The following is an 18,370-nucleotide window of genomic DNA, read 5'->3' as shown; positions in this document are numbered from 1 at the left end:
CGCGTGTCTCTCTCCCTCCCTCCCTCCCCGGCTCCCGCTCCTTCCCGCCGCGCCACTCTGGGCTAGGGGTGCCCAGCGCCCCCGCCCGGTATTGTCCCTCGTGCAGCGCCCTCTGCCGGCCACCGTACTGCGCCTTTTGGGTCCCGCGGCGCCCTCACAAAGGTCGGCGAGCCCATCACTGAGTTCCCCGAGGCTTTTCACGACCGCGCCTGTGGGTGAGGCCCGGGGTGGTGGTGATGGTGGGAGGAGAGTCCGTGCGCCTAGCGAGATGGGGAAACTTTGGAACTTGGAGGCCCTGTTCGCCCCGGAGTCTGGTTTCTCCGAGTGGGCTCCGCAGAGAATCAGTACCCCAGGTTGCCCGAGGGTGCTGGTTGAAAGCCCACTGAAATGAGCCTCTTCTCCGGGTCTGAAAATGTGCATTTAGCTAGCATCTTGAATTGTTCTGATGCTCGTTCCTGGGAGTCCCGGTGGCTTTCAGGGTGCGGGTCAGTGATGGGGGTTGGTGCTCGGACTCAGACCCGGATACTTTTTGTGAACTCTGCATTCTTGTTCTCCGACACTGCTGAGAGGATTCCTGTAGGTCATATGCTACTACAAAGCAGAAACGTGGCTTCTGGTTGTGCGTTCCTGTTGCTTTCTTAACAGGTTTCTTTTGCCAACGGCTCTGGGAACCCACAATGCCTTGGTAAAGCACCTGTTCTTACCTGTAGAAGGGGCAGCAGTTTTGTTCTCGTATTTAAAAAAAATGTTTCTTATTTATTTTTGTTTTATGTGGATTGGTGCTTTGCCTGCATGTATGTCTGCGTGAGAGTGTCAGATCATAGAGTTACAGATAGGTGTGAGCTGTCATATGGGTGCTGGGATTTGAACCTGGGTCCTCTGGAAGAGCAGTCAGTGCTCTTAACCGCTGAGCCATCTTTCCAGCCCCTCGTATTTATTTATTTATTCTTCTTCAATTCCCCAGGGCTGCCTTAAGCAAGAGGGCTGGCACCTATCATCTGCTGAGCTTTATCAGGAAAGCCTTAGGCTTCCAAATCCCTGGCTCCTTCTAGAAGGTTAGGGTAGTTACATTATGTCAAGTCAACAATTGTGTGTGTGTGTGTGTGTAGGAAGGATAGTAACATGTCAAGAGCAGGAAGGTGAGTCTCTTTCCCTCTCCATCTCTGTCTCTCTCTCTCTCTGGTGTGTGTGTGTGTGTGTGTGTGTGTGTGTGTGTGTGTGTGTGTGTGTGTGTGTGTGTGTGTGTGTGTGTACTGGGTTGGTTTTTCTTTTTTCTTTATTTTAAAACAAGGTTTCTCTTAGTCTGGAACTTCCCAAGCAGGCTAGTTTGGCTAGCCAGTGAACTCCAGGCCTAGCCTAGGCTTCTTAGGTGAATGCTACCACACTTGACTCTTTTTTAAGAGATAGTTCACCTGGAACTTTCTGTGTAGACTAGGCTGGCCTTGAACTGACTACCCAACTCTGCTTCCAGAGTGCTGGGATTAAAGGACTGTGGCTGTTTCCTTTCTTTTTTCTTGAGCCAGGATTTCTCTGTATAACCACCCTGGCTAATCCAGGAACTCTCTTTGTAGACCAGTTTAATTTTTTTTTTTTTTTAAAAAGGAGTTATGGATTCCAAACTCAGGTCTTGCTTGCAAGGCAAGCACCTTACCAATTGAGCCATCTCTCAGCCCAGGAGACTGAAAAAGTTACATAATGACACTTGTTACTCAGGACCACCCTTAGCAGAGTTTCCGCGCACCAGGGGAGAGAGCGCTAACAAGGCCCTGAGTTGATGGTGTAGTGGCCGGGTAGGCGTTGATGGATAGGAAGTGACTAAGTGGAAGCACCCTGTACAAGGGGATTCTAAGCTGGCCTGACAGAATTGCTGCAGACAGAATGAGTCAACATCTCTGCAGGCCGTTAGAGGATGAAAACCTCACCAAACACTGCAGGTGATCAGCTACCCCGGAGTTCTTCCTAAACAGACTTGAGAGGAAACGGTTTCCCTGGGCCTGGATGCTCGAAGGTCTGCCGCGTACCGATGGGCCTGACAGGCTTGGCCAAGCAGACAGTCTTATCAGCAGATGAGCTGCAGGTGGAGGTGCTGCAGAAGTGAGATTTCTTTTCCTTCTTCCCCAGTGTGTCTTCTCTGTCAACCCTGAGTTGCCTTGAGGGCGAGGCCCTGGGTCTCCCCGAATTCTTTTTCTGCAGCCCACTGTCAGATGCTCTGTGAGGATACTCTGGCGTCACAGTGTAAGCACGGCACTCAGAAGTAGGTGGCTTTTGTGTGCAGAGCATGCTTACTGGTGTCTTGAGAAATCTGGTTTGGGAAATGCAGAGAGGGAGTCTCCTCTCCGGCCTGAGTGACCACTCAGGAAAGTAGCCTTGCAGGACACCTGCTGATAGGGTGGGACCCCAAGGCCTGAGCCAGCAGGTTGACCCATTCGAGGATGTACGACTGGGGCAGATGCAGTTTTACCTGGGATCCGAGGTTATTCTTCCTTCGAATCCATCCTCCTGTTTTTTGTTTTGTTTTGTCCAATTTTTCTTTTTCTGCCCTTGTTCTCAGTAACGACATTTCAATCCCCTCCATTTATTAAGACACCAGTTGAGTTTGTCCTCACCTGTTCGTGCCAGCAGTGCCGCACCTCCCTCCTTCCATTTTCGCCAAGCTTTTGTTTTGTTTTGTGTTGTTTTGTTTTCAAGACAGGGTTTCTCTGTGTAGCCCTCCCTGGGTGTCCTGGAACTCACTTTGTGGACTAGGCTGGCCCCTCAAATCGGGGATCCCCCCACCTCTGCTTCCTGAGTGTTGGCATTAGAGGTGTGTGCTACCACACCCCGCTCCAGCAGAGCTTGTAAGAAAGGCCTCATGTTCATTGTTACAACTTCTTTTCCTCCATTCATTCTTCTTCCACTACAGTTTGGCTTCCGGCCACACCACATCATTGCAATGTGTCTTGCCAGTGACCTAGTTGCTAAATCAGTCGCTACTTTTAGTCTTCGTCGCACATAGGCACAGCGGCGTTTGCTCCTGTTGCCTGCTTGGTTTCGGCTGAAGCTACTTTCCAGTCTGGCACGAATGGTGCACCCCTGTAATTCCAGCACTTGGGAGATTGAGGCAGGAGGATAGCAGGTTTGAGGCTACATAGTGGATGGATCCCAGGACAGCCTGGGCTACAGAGGAAGACGGTTTGAAAAAGGAACTGCTCTGAGGAACTCCTTGAGTCCTTTGGAGCCTTCTTTCTTACCTCTGTCTTTTACTTGTTTGCCCAAGTATAGGCTTTGCCGGTCATGCTCATGGGCCTCACACCGCATGCGCACACACCGATGGCTCCGGCTCCTTCTAGTTCACGAGTTAATAACTGAACTTGCCATTGGTTCATGGTTATTGGCAGCAGACACAAGCCTTTGGGGTTAGAGACCTAGGACTTTACCGCTGTGGCGGAGCAAGGAGCAGGAGCAGCAGCACATTTGTATAAGTCCTCCTTGCCTCCAAGCCCTGCAGGAGCAGTGTGGTAGACCCAGATGGATGCGCCACATGCGGATGGTTTGTGTCATAGCCGAGAAGCATGGAGCTTGGGGGTGGGGGGGGGGCCGGGGGGTGCGATCTACGGCTTCTAAAGGAAGCAGTAAATTGTCACCCTTCGAGGGTGCTTGTTAGAAGCACAAGACTGAGGAGAGGCGCAGGTAAAAAAGGAGGCAGGGCCGTCCCAGTCACAAGCTATGAGAGCATGTCGGGCTCTTCATACCATTGGTCTTCCTTTTAAAACGTGTTCCTGTCTGATAGCTACTGCCTTGGTTGAGGTTCTGTCCTTTTGACTCTATTCACATCTTTCTCTCTTTCTATCTTAGTTAGTGGCTTTTCTTGACTATAGCAAGTATCTGAGAGAATCAACTTATAAAGGAAAAAAAAAAAGGTTTATTTTGGCTCATGATTTATTTATTTATTTTGTTTTTTCGAGACAGGGTTTCTCTGGGTAGACTTGCTTGTCCTGGGCTCACACTATAGACCAGGCTGGCCTCAAACTCACAGGGATCCACCTGCCTCTGCCTCCCGAGTGCTGGGATTAAAGGTTTGTGCCACCACTGCCCGGCTATTTTTGTTTTGTTAAAAAAGATTTATTTTATTTTTAATTATGTGCATGCGTGCATGTGTGTGTGTGTATCTAAATGCAGGCACTCTCGGAGGCCAGAAGAGGGCACTGGATTCCCGGGAGCAGGAGTTTAAGGTGTATGAGCCTCCAAGGTGGGGGCTGGGAAGGAAACTTACACCCTTGGTAAATAGCAGTATGCACTCTCAACTGCTGAGCCATCTCTGTAGCACCTGTTTTTATTTTAAGATGCAGTATTTTCTTCCTTCCATACGGCGTCTCGCTGTGTAGCTCAGCCTGGACTTGCCCGGCTTCGGCTTTAGCCTCGCATATGCTGGGATTATAGGTGTGAGGTGACACATCCAGCAGATCGCCAGCTTTAGAGGTTTTCAGTCTGTGATCAGGAGGACGCGGAGCTTTTAGGTCACTGTTTTGGTGCGGGGTAGCAACGGTGGGGGGGGTGGTGGTGGGGGTGGTGCATGGAAGGGCAGAACTGTTCACTTTGTGTCTCAGAAGTGAGAGAGGAAGTGGTCAGTGTCCCACAGTTCCAGTCAAGGGGCTGTGACCTCAGTGACCTTAGGGCTTCCCACTAGCACCAGCCTCTTAACATTTCCACTGCCTTCCAGTGGTGCCACACTAGAGGCCAAGCTTAACGAATGGACCTTTGGGAGACATTTAAGATTCAAATGACAGCACTCTCCTTTCTCCAGGGTTTTCTGTCACCTTCGCTGTAAGGCACTAAATGTGACCTTGATAACCCTGAAGAGCCGTTGTGCCCTTTTTTTTGTTTACTTTTGTCATATAATATTGTGACTCCCAAGATGCCTCTGTCCTTTCCTCCGTAACAGAGACTCAGCCATCCCTCTTTTCATGTGAGGTCCCCGTGCCACCTTTAGGTGACTATATAGGGGACAATGGCATCTCTGGCGCTTCCACTTTCTCATAGTGTCCTTCCTCAAACATCCTTCATCCCTTCGTGGGCTAACCCCCTCCTTAGCTTTTAGGCTTCACTTTCTTTGGGGTGGCTTCTAGGATTTCTTTGCCTCCACCTACTCCACTTGGGTGTCCATCTTGCGTATCCTCAAGTCCCTTTGCCTATACAGGACACTATAGTAATAGGGCTGTCATTAGCGAAGGCTGTTGCACGTCAGTGCCCAAAACCCTGGGAGAGCTCGAGAAATTGTTGAACGAAACTCTCTGCTCCCTAGTCCTCCGTGTTTTGAACAGCTGTGTATTAGTGTCACGTTGCCGTGACAAAACACCTGACGAAGGCAACTCGAGGGAAGAGGGTTTATTGCAGTTCACAGTGTGAGGCCGAGGGGCGTGGTGATTGGAGGGTGTGGCAGCTGATCGCATTGTGTCTGCATTCAGGTAGCAGAGGCAAGAGTCCTGGTACCAGTCGGGCGCAGTGGCGCACGCCTCTCATCCCAGCACTCTGGCAGGCAGAGGCAGGCGGATCGCTGTGAGTTCGAGGCCAGCCTGGTCTACAAAGCGAGTCCAGGGGTTGGAGAGATGGCTCAGAGGTTAAGAGCACCGACTGCTCTTCCAGAGGCCTTGGGTTCAATTCCCAGCAACCACACGATGGCTCACAGCCATCTATAATGTGATCTGATGCCCTCTTCAGGCATGCAGGTGCACATGCAGATAGAGCACTGTATCTATAAAGAATAAATAAATCCTTTTTTAAAAGTTTTTTAAAAGTCAGCATAGGACAGTCAAGGCTACACAGAGAAACTCTGTCTTGAAAAATCAAAAAAACAAAAATGAACAAACAAAAAACCAAGAATGTTGGTGCATAGCCCACTTCTTTATTTCTTCCTTTAAAAAATGTTTTAAAATTTATCTCTATTTTATGTACATTGGTATTTTGTCTGCATTTGGGAGAGAGTTGGAGCCTCTGGAACTGGAGTTACAGACAGTTGTGAGCTGTCATGTGGGTGCAGGGAATTGAACCCAGGTCCTCTGGAATAGCAGTCAGTGCTCTTAACCGCTGAGCTGTCTCTCCAGCCCCTATTTCTTCCTCTTTGTTCAGTCTAGGACTCCAGCCCGTGAGATGGCACTACCCCGGGAAAAACGTTTCCTTGGTGATTCTGAATCCAGTCCCGCTGATAATGAGGATTAGCCACGTCCAGCTTCCTCTGTGTGGTCTTGCTACCATGGACTGCCCTGCTCAGCCCTGCCTTCCGTGAGGCACTGGGACCCTCTGGAACTATGAACCAAAAAAGCTGCCCCCTCCCGTTCAGTTGTTCCTGGTGGTGTGTGGTCACAGTGGTGCGTAAGTGACATTGGGAGGGTCATAGCTGCTGGGACCACACTAGAGCTACAGGAGCTAGGGTGTGGGAGAAAGCCAGTGGGAGTTTTTTTCTCCTCAGTCTCATGATCTTCTGTGGACTGAGAGGAATTTAGTACTGACCTTTAGTGGCCATCAGTGCCTCCGCCTCCCTCAGCCCTCCATACAACAAAAGGGCTTTTCTGTTTCTTCCTTGACAACGATCTTCTGCTTGGTCAAAGTTTAGTCAATCTTTATAGTTTGAACTCTCTCCTAGGCCCGTCTGTGTATTTCCTTGTAAGAACCAGTTTCAGCAAAGAACTCTGCCACGGTCATTCAGCTAGAACCCTCTGTGTTCATTATCTGCTTGCTCCCACGAGCAGGCTTTTTTACTGGGCACCAAGGTGGTGCTTGTTCACGCTGGCTTGTCTTCTGTAAGAATCCTGTCAGGTCAGTTTAGCCAGACTCCCTCTTACTTTTCCTATTTCCTCGTGGTAATTTTCCATCCGCTGACCTTGCCCTTGCCTGTGGCTGTAAGGTCCCCTGTCTGTGTATAGGATGGTTGGGCCCCATCTCTTCTCTGCACTGAAAATCACATGTAGTGTTCCCTGATTTGGGGACATGATCTTGAGTGAGGTTTTTTTTTTTCTGTTTTGAAGACCTTTTTTTTTTTTTTTCTTGACAGGTTTACTTTCTCTTTAAAGGAAGACTTGCTGTCTTTCCTAGGGTTCCGTGGTAGCTCAGTTGTTGCCTATCTAGGGTGTCCTCAGTAGCCCAGTTATTTCTCAATGTGGCACTTCTAAAATGCTTTAGGGTCCTTGTGTCCGTTAATTTCCTCCTTGCTGTGACTAGACACCTGACGCAGGCACTTCCGTGAAGGAAGAGAGAGTATTTGGCTCACAGTCCAAGAGTGTAGCCTCTCATGGGGTGGCTGGTCTCGTGCATCTGCAGTCAGGAAGCAGAGGACAGATAGATGTTGGCCCTTCATTTGAGTTCTTCATATTTTTAATTTTTTTCTTATGTTTTTGGCCAGGCAGGACAGTGTGCCTTTAATCCCAGCGCTCGGGAGGCAGAGACAGGTGAATCTCTGAATTCCAGGCCAGCCAGAGCTGCACAATAGAGAGACCCCATCTTTTAAAAAAAATTTTTTTTTTCTTTTTGACTTTTTTGAGACAGGGTTTCTCTGGGTAGCCCTGGCTGTCATGGAACTTCCTCTGTAGACCAGGCTGGCCTTTGAACTCAGAGATCTGCCTGCCTCTGCCTCCCAAAGTGCTGGGATTAAAGGCATGCGTCACCACCATCTGGCAAAATTTTAAAAAAATGTTCTTCCTTTTATTCAATCTAGATCCTAGGCCCATGACATGGTGCAGCTCACATTTAGGATAGATCCTCCAGCCCAATCAGGAAACTTCTCAGAGACACGCCCACAGGCTGTCTGCTTCATGAGTGTTGATGCAGCAGGCTGACAGTCAATATTAGTCACCACAGTCTCTAACAGGCAGCTAGGTACCAGGGACCAATGTAAACGCCTGTCCGTTAGCCCCAAGTGTGGGCAGTATAAACCAGCCACTTGTGTGAGGCCCTGTGCACCCGACGTCTCTCTTAATTAGCGGCATAGGAGAAGCCTGGGAACACCAAGAACACCGCACTGCAGTCCTCTGCTGGTCGGTATACAGTCAGATGGTCAGAGATGCTGTTGCGAGAAACAGCCTTCCATGGGAGGGTGAGCCAGGGAGGACAGCAGAGCTGGGGACCAAAGCTCTAGTCTGTGCTGTCTCCTCACAGCAGCAGAGGCAGGCTTCCTTGGTCCGCCCACCTGGAGCTGCCATGAGCCGTGGACAATGGCTTCGTGTTTTCCTTTCTGCATTTCTAATTGGTTTTTCATTGCTCCACGAATGGCCTGCTTTAATCTAGTTATTTAGTTTGCTCTATAATAGGAGCTCACAAACTCACCACCCAAAACAAAACCAAGCCGCAGTAGATCTGGGATGGTATAATTTGGAGCTGGAATATCTTGTGCAAAGCCTGATGGCTTAGCCCGCTTAGGAGGTAGTGGAACTTGTAAGAGGTGAGGCCTGCCAGGAAGCATTAGGCCACTGTGGGCATGCCCTTGAAGGAGTCACCCCGTGCCTATGCTCTCGGTTCCCACCTGCCGTAAAGTGGCTTCCTCTGCTCCTGCCGTGATGTGCTGCTGCCTTGTCACAGACTCAAAAGCAGTGGAGGGACTGGGGCGGTGCCTCAGTGACGTAGAGCACTGTCCTGCTCTTATAGAGAACCCCAGTTCGATTCTTAGCGGCCACGTGGCAGCCCATAACAGTCCATCTCCAGTCCCCAGGGCTCGGATACCTTCCCCAGCTTCCGAGGACACTAGGCATGCAAAGAGTGCACAGACATATACATGCAGGCGAAACACCCATACGCATAAAATAAATGTAGAAAAAAAAATGTATAGTGCAGTGGAGCCGTGGACCATGGCTGGAGCCTCAACCTCCAAAACTGTGAGCCCCAAAAAAGCCTTTCATCTTTGTAAGTTGATCGCCAGGCATTTTGTTATAGCACCAGGAAGCTGACTAATACTTGGCAGGAACTAACGTGGAATTGTAGGGGTCTCTTTCCTCCACCCTAAGATCCTGCCTCCCACTGCCTGGTAGTCCACGTCCTAAATCCCGTATTTGCTTTCCCTTTTATGTTATTTTAAATGTACTTAAATGGGAAAGTTCAACCATTCACAGCTCGAAAGTAGTCTGTTCTCCCGTTACCCTGCCTTCGTCCCGTTTCTCATTTCTATTTTGGTTGTTGTTTGTGTTGGGCTGTGTCAAACCTAGGGCCCAGTGCTTTCTGGGAAGATGCTCTGTCACCGAGTTATATCCCCAGGCTCCTGTTTAGACTTTTATTTTGAGATAGTGTTTTTTGCTAAGTTGCTCAGACTGCCCTTGACCCCCTCTGTGGCTCAGGCAGGCCTTGAATCTCTGGGATTGGGGGCCTGTGCCTCCAGGCCCAGTGGCCTCTGCGTCTCTTAGGCACTTGTGTTCTGCATATGTTTCTAACGGGTATCTGTTCTTACTTTGGGTTATTTTTAGATTTGTAAGAATTCATCTTGCTGTATGAATTTTTTGTGGAACCAACTTTTTTCCCCCATATACTAATGAGTCGATAGAACTCAGTATTGCAGTGTGTCACCAAAGATAGATCGATCAGGGCTCGTGTGGTGTCTCCCTGTCCCTTCCCGTGCTCCCCCGCCCCCTCACCCACATCGCTGATGGCCACTTGATTCATTTCTGGGTTTTTGCTGTTGTGAAGAGCACTGCTCTGAATGTTATTTCTTTTTAAAGAAAGGATTTATTTTTAATTTTTAAATTGTATGTAGGTGTGCGCGCCTCCAAGTGGGTATGTGCACATGAGTGCAGGCGCCTCAGAGGTCAGCAGCCTAGGATCCCCTAAAACTGGAGTTACGGACTCTTTTGAGCTGCCATGTGAGTGCTGGGAGTCAAACCTGGGTCCTCTGGAAGAGCAGTCTGTGCTCTTAACTGCTGAGTCATCTCTCCAGCCTTTATACACTTATTTACAGGGAGGAAGATGGAAGAGAGGGAAGGAGGGAGGGAGGGAGGAAGGGAAGGAGGGAGGGAGGGAAAATTCTGTGGACCTGGAGTGGAATGCTGTCAACTGCACTGCATCCGCTGAGCAGTCATACGATGAAGCTTTAGCCCCACTGTGGAGCTATTTAGAGACTGGCTTTTGGAAAGTAATTAGCGTTAGATAAAGTCTAGAGGGTTGAGTTCTTGAGACCATAGGGAAGGCCATTTCAAACACAGCAAGGAGGAAGCTGCTAGAAGCTGGAGAGAGTCCTTACAAGAACTCCACCTGGTACCTTTAGCTTTCATCCTTGAGCACTGTGGGGATCAATCCTGTTCTTTAAGCACCCGCCCTGAGGGCTTATTCTGAAGGCAGGAGCTGACTCGGACACCGGAGAAGTCAACTACTTCTACACACAGCTGCTCCTCTCCTTTCCGGTAGGGGTCTCTATCTCTTGCCTGTATCTCTGTTGGGTTGTTTTGTTAGTTTTTGGTCACAGCTGTAACAAAGTACCACAGTCTTCATAGGTTAAAACAGCAGAATTTGCAGGCATAGTGGCATGCACCTTTAATCTCAGCCCTCAGGAGGCAGAGGCCAGCCTGGTCTAATAGAGTGAGTTCCGGGACAGCCAGAGCTACATAGTGGGACCCTGCCTGCAAACAACGGCAGCAACGGAAGCCTCACAACTTACTTACAACAGCCATAAGGTAGCCTAACCTAGATCTACTGACAAGCAGCTACCTAAGAATGTCATGTAGTCACGCGGGAGGGGTCATCACTCAGCCACAGAAGAGGACACTCTAACACATACATGGTGCAACATGGGTGAACAGCGCTGTGTGGAATACACCACCACAGAGTAACAGGCACTGCTTGGCTCTGCTTACAGGCGTGCCACAGGGTGGTCACATTCATAGAGTCGAGCGGGGTGAGGGGAGTGTGGAATTGTTTCATGGGGACACAGTGTCTGCTTTGCAAAGAAGGAAGGAGCCCCAGAGACCTATAGCAGTAGAGGATGCAGAACAGTGGGAAACGACTGCAAATGCTGAAGAGTGGTGGGGCCCATAAACCCTGCGTTATGCTGTGCTTTACCGCCGCCTAAAAGAAAGCAGTCACGTGGCAGCATCTGCTCGTGAGATAATTAAAAAAAATTTTTTTTTCTCTTTTTGTACACTGAGCGCTGAATGATGACCAGTCTTCAGGTCCTGGGTCAGGCATGGGACCTCCCAGTGAGATTCATGGACTGAGAGGGCCTATCTGTGCAGCGTACGCAGGCAAGTTGTATAAAATGCTCAGAGTGACAAACGTCTATTAGTGACATGAGACGAGTTCTTCTCAGGGTTAGGGTTAGGCCATATAGGCCTGGGAGCCTATATGGAAAGCTTATATGTAACATGAAAACATAAAACATTCTCACATAAAACATAAAACATTCTCACTAGATTTTGCTGCCTGGGGAGGGAGAAATTTCATCAGAGTGTGGTCCCAACGCTTCCCGGTGCGTGCACCCCATCTCTACACTTGACTCTTGGAGTGATTGCGGAAGCCTGGGCCAGCCAGCAGAGGCCACGGTGCCTGGCAAGGCGTCTACGGGAAGTTTCTGAGCGGGAATCGGGTAGAGTTACTTTTATTCACAGTACACCGTCCGTTATTATATTTGTTTATTGTCTCTAAGATAAATGGCAAGCAGAAGAGGGGAATAAAGGCTGGTGGGCTAACACCGGCGGCGGTGTAAAGCACCTGTTGTGGGCCTGGAGAGACGCTCAGGGGTTACGGCATTTGATGCTTTTGCAGACGCCCCCCAGTTCAGTTCCCAGGACCCACACAGTGGCTCACAACCATCTGTAACTCCAGTTCCCAGGGATTGGATGCCTTCTTCTGGCCACTGCAGGCCCCGTGCCCAAGTACACAAACCTACACACAGACACATCTATACACATAAGTAAAGACAAAAGTATTTTAAAAATTCACTTACGCAGATCCAAATTGCTCCGCTCAGAAGGGACACTTCAGAATCCACAGGTGAATCCTTGTCTCACAGAAACTCCAGCAGCTAGATCCTCTCTCTTTTTTTTTTTCAGTTTTGTTTCAAGCGAATCTTTATCAATCACACCTTGCACTTTATCGCAATCAAGTTATATTCCAATAACCATTTTTAGTTGCTAGAGCCTTGTATGTTTTTAAAAAATATTTTATTTAAATTTTAATTTATGTGTGTTGGTGTGAGGGTGTCAGATCTTGGAGTTACAGACAGCTGCGAGCTGCCATATGGGTGCTGGGAGTCGAACCCCAGTCCTTTGGAAGAGCAGGCAGTGCTCTTAACCACTGAGCCATCTCTCCAGCCCAAGCCTTGTATGTTTTTATGAGTATAGAAACCAGTACTTCCTATTGGTAGCCGTCTGCAAACCTGGAGTTCGCTGGGATTCTGACACTGTCTCAAAGCTTTCCGTGGGAGTGTGAAGGATTGCCCTATCAGCTGCAGCCAGGAAAGCTGTGTAGCAAAGCAACACCCTACTGTTAGGTGTCTGGGCGATAAAGCAAACTATTGGCCTCTCAAGGCTCAGCTGGCTGGGACTACTTCCTGTCACTCCTCACCAGCTAGTCCATTTCCTGGAATTAATATCCATCCTAAGAGTATATTTCATCATCCTCAGGAAGACCAAGAATTACCTGGGTACTGAAAATTATTGTCTTTCATTAGGCAAATTATCAAAAAATTTGTTTCCACACAGAAATTTCAGAGAATCTGTACAACTAATTCAGAAAGTCTATTCTCTTTTTTTGCTTGTTTGTTTGTTTTTGTTTTTCAAGACAGGGTTTCTTTGTGGTAGCTTTGGCTGTCCTGGACTCACTTTGTAGACCAGGCTGGCCTCGAACTTGCAGCGATCCGCTTGCCTCTGCCTCCCGAGTGCTACCACGCCCGGCTAGAAAGTCTATATTTTACAGACAAGCTAGCATGGTAAAACAAAACAAAATAAGCCAAGAAAAAAGTCTTAGTTCCAGTCATGGGGGAAAGAAAAATCTTAGAAGCCTTAGCAAGGAGTGGCACACCCCACTTCAGATCACTTCCAGGTGTTACATGGGCACGCTAAACTGCAGAGGAGGCAGAGTGTTTCTTTGCGAGTTGCTCTGGCTTTGCCAAGCAGTGTGGCATCTCAAGAGATTATTCTCGAACCCTGGGAATAGCACAGCCGAGAGCTTGAGGATGCATCATGCAGTTCGCTCTGGATCTTCAGGTCAGCACCTCGCTATTGTGTCAGTAACTCTGTGTGAGCAAGACCAAACAGTGATCCCCGGAGCTCTGCAGACGATAAAGAAACCAAACACGCTATTTCATTACATTCCATATCTAGCTGACAGATAGGCTGACGGTTTCTTATCTAGAACAATTGTTCTTAGTTGGGGGGAGGGTGTTGAATTTTGTGCTCAAGGTTTCCAAACTATTTCCAAACTAAATAGCAAGTGAAGAAGTGGAAAAGCTGGAGTTTTCAGGCCTGTTCGTAGAAAACTGTACCCATGGGGTCGTAAAGCACCTGTTGTGGGCCTGGGGAGATGGCTCAGCTGTTGGTGTGCCTGAGGAGTCCCAGAACCCATGTGTGGCTCACGACCTTCTGTAACCGCGCTTATACTGTCTAATGCTTAGAGATAATGCTTAGAGAGGAGCATTTGTTACATTTATTTATTTACGTGCATTGTTATAATGTATGGATAAACTTGCTTTTTTTTCTTCTTCCTCCTCCTCCTCCTCTTCCTTTATTGAGACAGCACCTGATGTCCTAGAATTCACTATGTAGACCAGACTGGCCACGAACTCACAGAAATTTACCTGCCTCTGCCTCACAAGTTCTAGAATTAAAGACGTGTGCCACCACAGCCAGCTGGAGGGCCATTGTCTAAATGTCATGTCTGGGGCTGTGGTACTACAGGTGTCAGAGGACAGAAGCCAGAGGTGTTGTTAAACACCCTACCACACACTGCACACTGTTCTCTCTCTACAGAGGAGTTATGCAGTCTAACATGTCCGTGGTGGCTTGATGTGGGGGCTGAAGAGTTGGCTACACAGTTAAATGCACTTGTTGCTCTTTCAAAGGACCCAGGTTCAGTTCCCAGAACGCACATGGTGGCTCAAAGCCATCCTTCACTCTTGGATATCCGACACCATCTTCTGCCTTCCATGGGCACCGGGTGTGCATTAGGCTCACATACATATATATTCATATATACAGGTAAAACAAACAAATAAATAAACCTAAAGGAAAAGAGTCTGACACAGAACCAGAGTCCAAACACCCGAGTGCCTGCCGTCCAGTTCTCTGCCATCCACTCAAGTGACCTTCTGCCATTATGAACATTCAGAGTTACAGTGCAGGGCGCGACCAGTATGTACCGCAGCCTCCTTCGCGGCGTGACCGTGTGGCTAGTTCTCACCAATGGTACATAACCTAGAACGAAGCCTGCCACTCCCCTCTTGCCCTTTCTCTTGGCAAGATGGAGATGATAAGTAGGGTCTTGGGAGAGCCACAGTTGCAGCCTGGACCCCTGAGTCACTGTATGGGGCGGCTACCCATCCACTGGAAGTATAGGTGGGATTTAAAAATTTTTATATTTTGTTATTACTTGGTGTGTGTGTATGTGTGTGTGTGTGTGCACGTGTGTGTATGTGATGTGTGTGTGCATGTGTGTGTGATGTGCACATGTGTGTATGTGATATGTGTATGTGTGTGCATGTGTGTGTGATGTGCATGTGTGTGTATGTGATGTGTGTATGTGTATGCATGTGTGTGTGATGTGTGTATGTGTATGTGTGTGCATGTGTGTCCTGGCTACATGTGTATAGCATGCATATGGAGGTCAGAGCACAGCTCTTGTTGATTTTCCTCTCCTGAGGTGGGGGAGGGTCCTCATTTCTTTCATCCTTCTGTGTATTCTAGGCGAGCTGGCCCTCTCTTGTGTCTGCCTTCCATCTTGCGGCAAGAGCGCTGGGACTACAGATGTGTACTACTGAATCTGGCTTAAAATCAAGCGAGGTAGTGGCGGTGGCACACACCTTTAATCCTAGCACTTGGGAGGCAGATCTCTGAGTTCAAGGCCTGCCTAGTCTATAGAGTGAGTTCCAGGACAGCCAAGATTACACAGAGAAACTCTGTCTTGAAAACAACAACAAAATGAGCTTGTTTGATTTATTGTTTATTTTATGCATATGGGTGTTTTGCCTACACCCGTGCACCACAGGTGTGTCTGGTACATGTGGAGGGGATCATATCCCCTGTGAAGGTATCATAGCCCCTGGAAACTGGAGTTTTATTTTAGTTTATTTTGTTATAGTTTTCCTGCATATATGTCTGTGTATCACATGCATGTATGGTTTCTTCAGAGACTGGAAGAGGGTGTCGGATTCCCTGCAGCTAGAGTTATGAGCCACCTTAGGTCCTAGGAATCACAGGTGCTAGGATTAGAGGTATGAGCCACCAAATCTGGCTTGCAGTTATGTTAGAGAGAGTGAGCGTTCATGTTAGAGTCAACAGATGTCACAAAAGCATGTCTCAGCTTAATAAACAGGTTGCCCCAAACCTATAAATAAGTACGTAGATTCCTGCTAACCTGTTTCCGCACAAGGAGCCTTAGACAGCAGAGAGAACTCTGACTAGGAAAAGCAAGCTAAAGCTGGGTGGTGGTGGCGCACGCCTTTAATCCCAGCCCTCAGGAAGCAGAGGCAGGTAGATCTCTGTGAGTTCGAGGGCAGCCTGGTCTACAAAGAGAGAAGGCTATATAGAGAAACCCTGCTCAAAAAAATGAAACAAAACAGAAAACAGAAAAAAAAAAAAAAAAAAAAAAGGAAAAGCATCCCCATTATCTTTGTCCCTGAGGCTAGCCTAGGGTTGTTTCCAAGCTTGTCACTGAGGGGCCATCCCTCCTCTGTGTGATGCAGTTACATCATCAAGTTGGTCAACTTGATTGAGCCACAGGACGTCCAGATATATGGCTACACCTCGTTCCGGCCATTTCTGTGCTGCAGCTGGAGTCTGCAGTATTTCCTCCAAGACTTGTGTGTTAAAGGCCCGCTTTCAGCCTGTGGCACCTTTGAGAAGTGGAAGAACATCTCAGAGACAGGGCCCACAGGAAGCGGTGGTGTAATATTTGTAATCTCAATACCCAGGAAGCTGAGTCAGGAGGATTGCCACAAGTGTAAGGTCCATCTGGGCTACACAGTGGGACACTGTAATAACCATAAAGAGGAGAAGAGGTGGGACTGGTGGGTAAGTGAAGTCACTGGGGGTATGTCCCTGATCCGTTCTCTCTCTTTGCTTCCCAGCGGCCATAGGCTGAACACCCCTGTTCTGCCAAGTGCTCCCACCACGATGTACTGCGCTGCCACAGGCCCAAAGCAAGGAGGCCGGATGAGCATGGAAGCGTTGAAACTGTGAGCCAAGACAAGTTTTTCCGTCTTCTGAGATATTTATCCCGGAGTGGAAGGCTAGCTCTGGGGCCCCCCGTTCCTTCCGAGTCATGGTGCCGTGGCTGGGGAGGGGGCTGGTGTGCATCGGCCTCTTTGCCCTCGCCCACGCTGCCTTTTCGGCTGCGCAGCATCACTCTCATATCCGACTGGCAGAAAAGGAGTATGAGTCGCTGCCAGGAGACATAGTGCTGCAGACCCTCCTGGCCTTTGCAGTTACCTGTTATGGTGTAGTTCACACTGCAGGGGACTTTAAAGACAGGGATGCCACTTCAGAGCTAAAGGATATGACGTTTGACGCCCTAAGGAGTCGCCCATCTTTTTATGTGTTTAGTCCTCGTGGTCGTGGACTGTTCCAGCCCTCGGATACAGTTCGTTCTTCCAAACCTCAGCGCACCATCTTCTGACATACTGTTGAGCTTTGAAAGCTCAAACAGCTGCACCGTTTAGCTTTTTGCAAATTAAGTAACGGGACAGATGCAGGACCAAGTGCTGGGACTTGGGATGTAAAACACCCCCCTACACATCGGTATTTTTATTGATATTTCAGACTTGAGTTTTAAAAAATCTATAATCAAAAAACGCAAAAGGTATTTATCTCAGGTATCCTGTCCCAGCTGTCGGAAGCTGAGTAGCTGCGGAGGTGGTTTTGGATGAGGCAGACATGTGAATCTCAGCTCCTGGGAAGCAGATAGTGAAGGTGGCCCTAACTCCGTCCGCCAGCGAGCTGAGTGGAACAAGATGGCTTCTGCATGCTTGAGTTGAGAGACGGACCTTTCTCTGGCTCTGTCCCCTAAATGCAAACACCAGTTCAGCTCTCCTTGCATTTTGAGCCTACTGGCTCTCGGACTGGACTCTGCTTGCTGGCGTGGGCTCTCCTGGGCTCTGCTTGCTGACTACAGCCTTGAGGGAACTTGCAGGTTTTCACAGTGTGCGGTCTGGTGCTTATTGCAGCTCTCAGCACAGGTTCACTCCAGGCTCTCAGGCTGATGATCTGGAGGCAGCTGTGAGCCACAAGCAGGAAGATGGTGATGATTGTCCGCGCTGTGTGAAGAGGCCTAACTGTGAAGGAGGGAGAGAGAGGCCAGCGTTCCCAGTAGAGAGGAGATAAGAGGTGGAGAGAGCCTTGCTCCTGCCAGTTGAGCTATCCCTGTGGCCAGTTCCTGGGGTCTGTTAGAGCACCAGAATCAACGAGGGGACTGTGTGCAAACCTGTCCCTTGGTGTCACAGGGGATGGACTCCATAGCCAGTTTCCTCGGACACTCACGTAGTCTCTAGGAAATGACACAGTATTTGCATATAACCTATGCCCGCCCTCCCATATGCTTTCCTCTAGATTACTTGTAACACCTAATACCATGTACATTCTGTGTAAAGAGATGCCTGCATATGTTCAGGACAGATGGAATTTCCCCCAAATAGCTTTGGTTGGCAGTTGGTTGAGTCTGCTTGGTTTGTTTACTTCTCCCTTATGCTATACTTCTCCAAGAATGTCAACTCCCTGAGGGCCAGATCCTGTTTGTCTTGGTTCCTTGTGGTGTCCCTCAACGTGTGTGTGTGTGTGTGAGAGAGAGAGAGAGAGAGACAGACAGACAGACAGACACACAGACACACACAGACACACACACACACACACACACACACACACACACTGACCTGGAACTCAATATATATAGCAGGCTGGCCTCTGCCTCAAGTACTGGGATTAAACTGGGAATAAAGGTAAGCATGACCATACTTTGGTTTTCTTGTTTCTATTTTTTCCATACATATTTAACAAGAAAGGCTCAATTCACTCTATGAACCCAAAGTTTCAAGGCTCCATGTTGACTGGTCTGAGCCATTGCTGCTCCTTCCTTCCTAGATTTTCCTGCCCTTGGCTTCCGCGGTGCAGTAATGGACAGCCTGTACTGGGTACCTTCTTCCTTTGACATCACCTCTCTAGAGAGCCCCTTCCTCCTCCAGCATGTTAAATGCCACATGGCCCTTCTGACGTGTCCC

The 18,370-nt window shown here is 48.7% G+C and overlaps 1 long non-coding RNA gene across 1 annotated transcript; it reads left to right on the top strand.

The window, feature by feature from the left end:
- Nucleotide 1: 1 nt before the first annotated feature.
- Nucleotides 2-18,106, top strand: LOC311585560. Its single transcript, XR_014775250.1, has 2 exons — nt 2-215; nt 16,229-18,106. It is a non-coding gene; the product is annotated as an uncharacterized lncRNA (long non-coding RNA).
- The last annotated feature ends 264 nt before the right edge of the window (nt 18,107-18,370 follow it).

The sequence above is a fragment of the Acomys minous genome (assembly GCF_964271855.1).
Source record: "Acomys minous genome assembly, chromosome: 16".
NCBI lineage: Eukaryota > Metazoa > Chordata > Mammalia > Rodentia > Muridae > Acomys > Acomys minous.
This window is presented reverse-complemented; position numbering and strand designations above follow the sequence as displayed.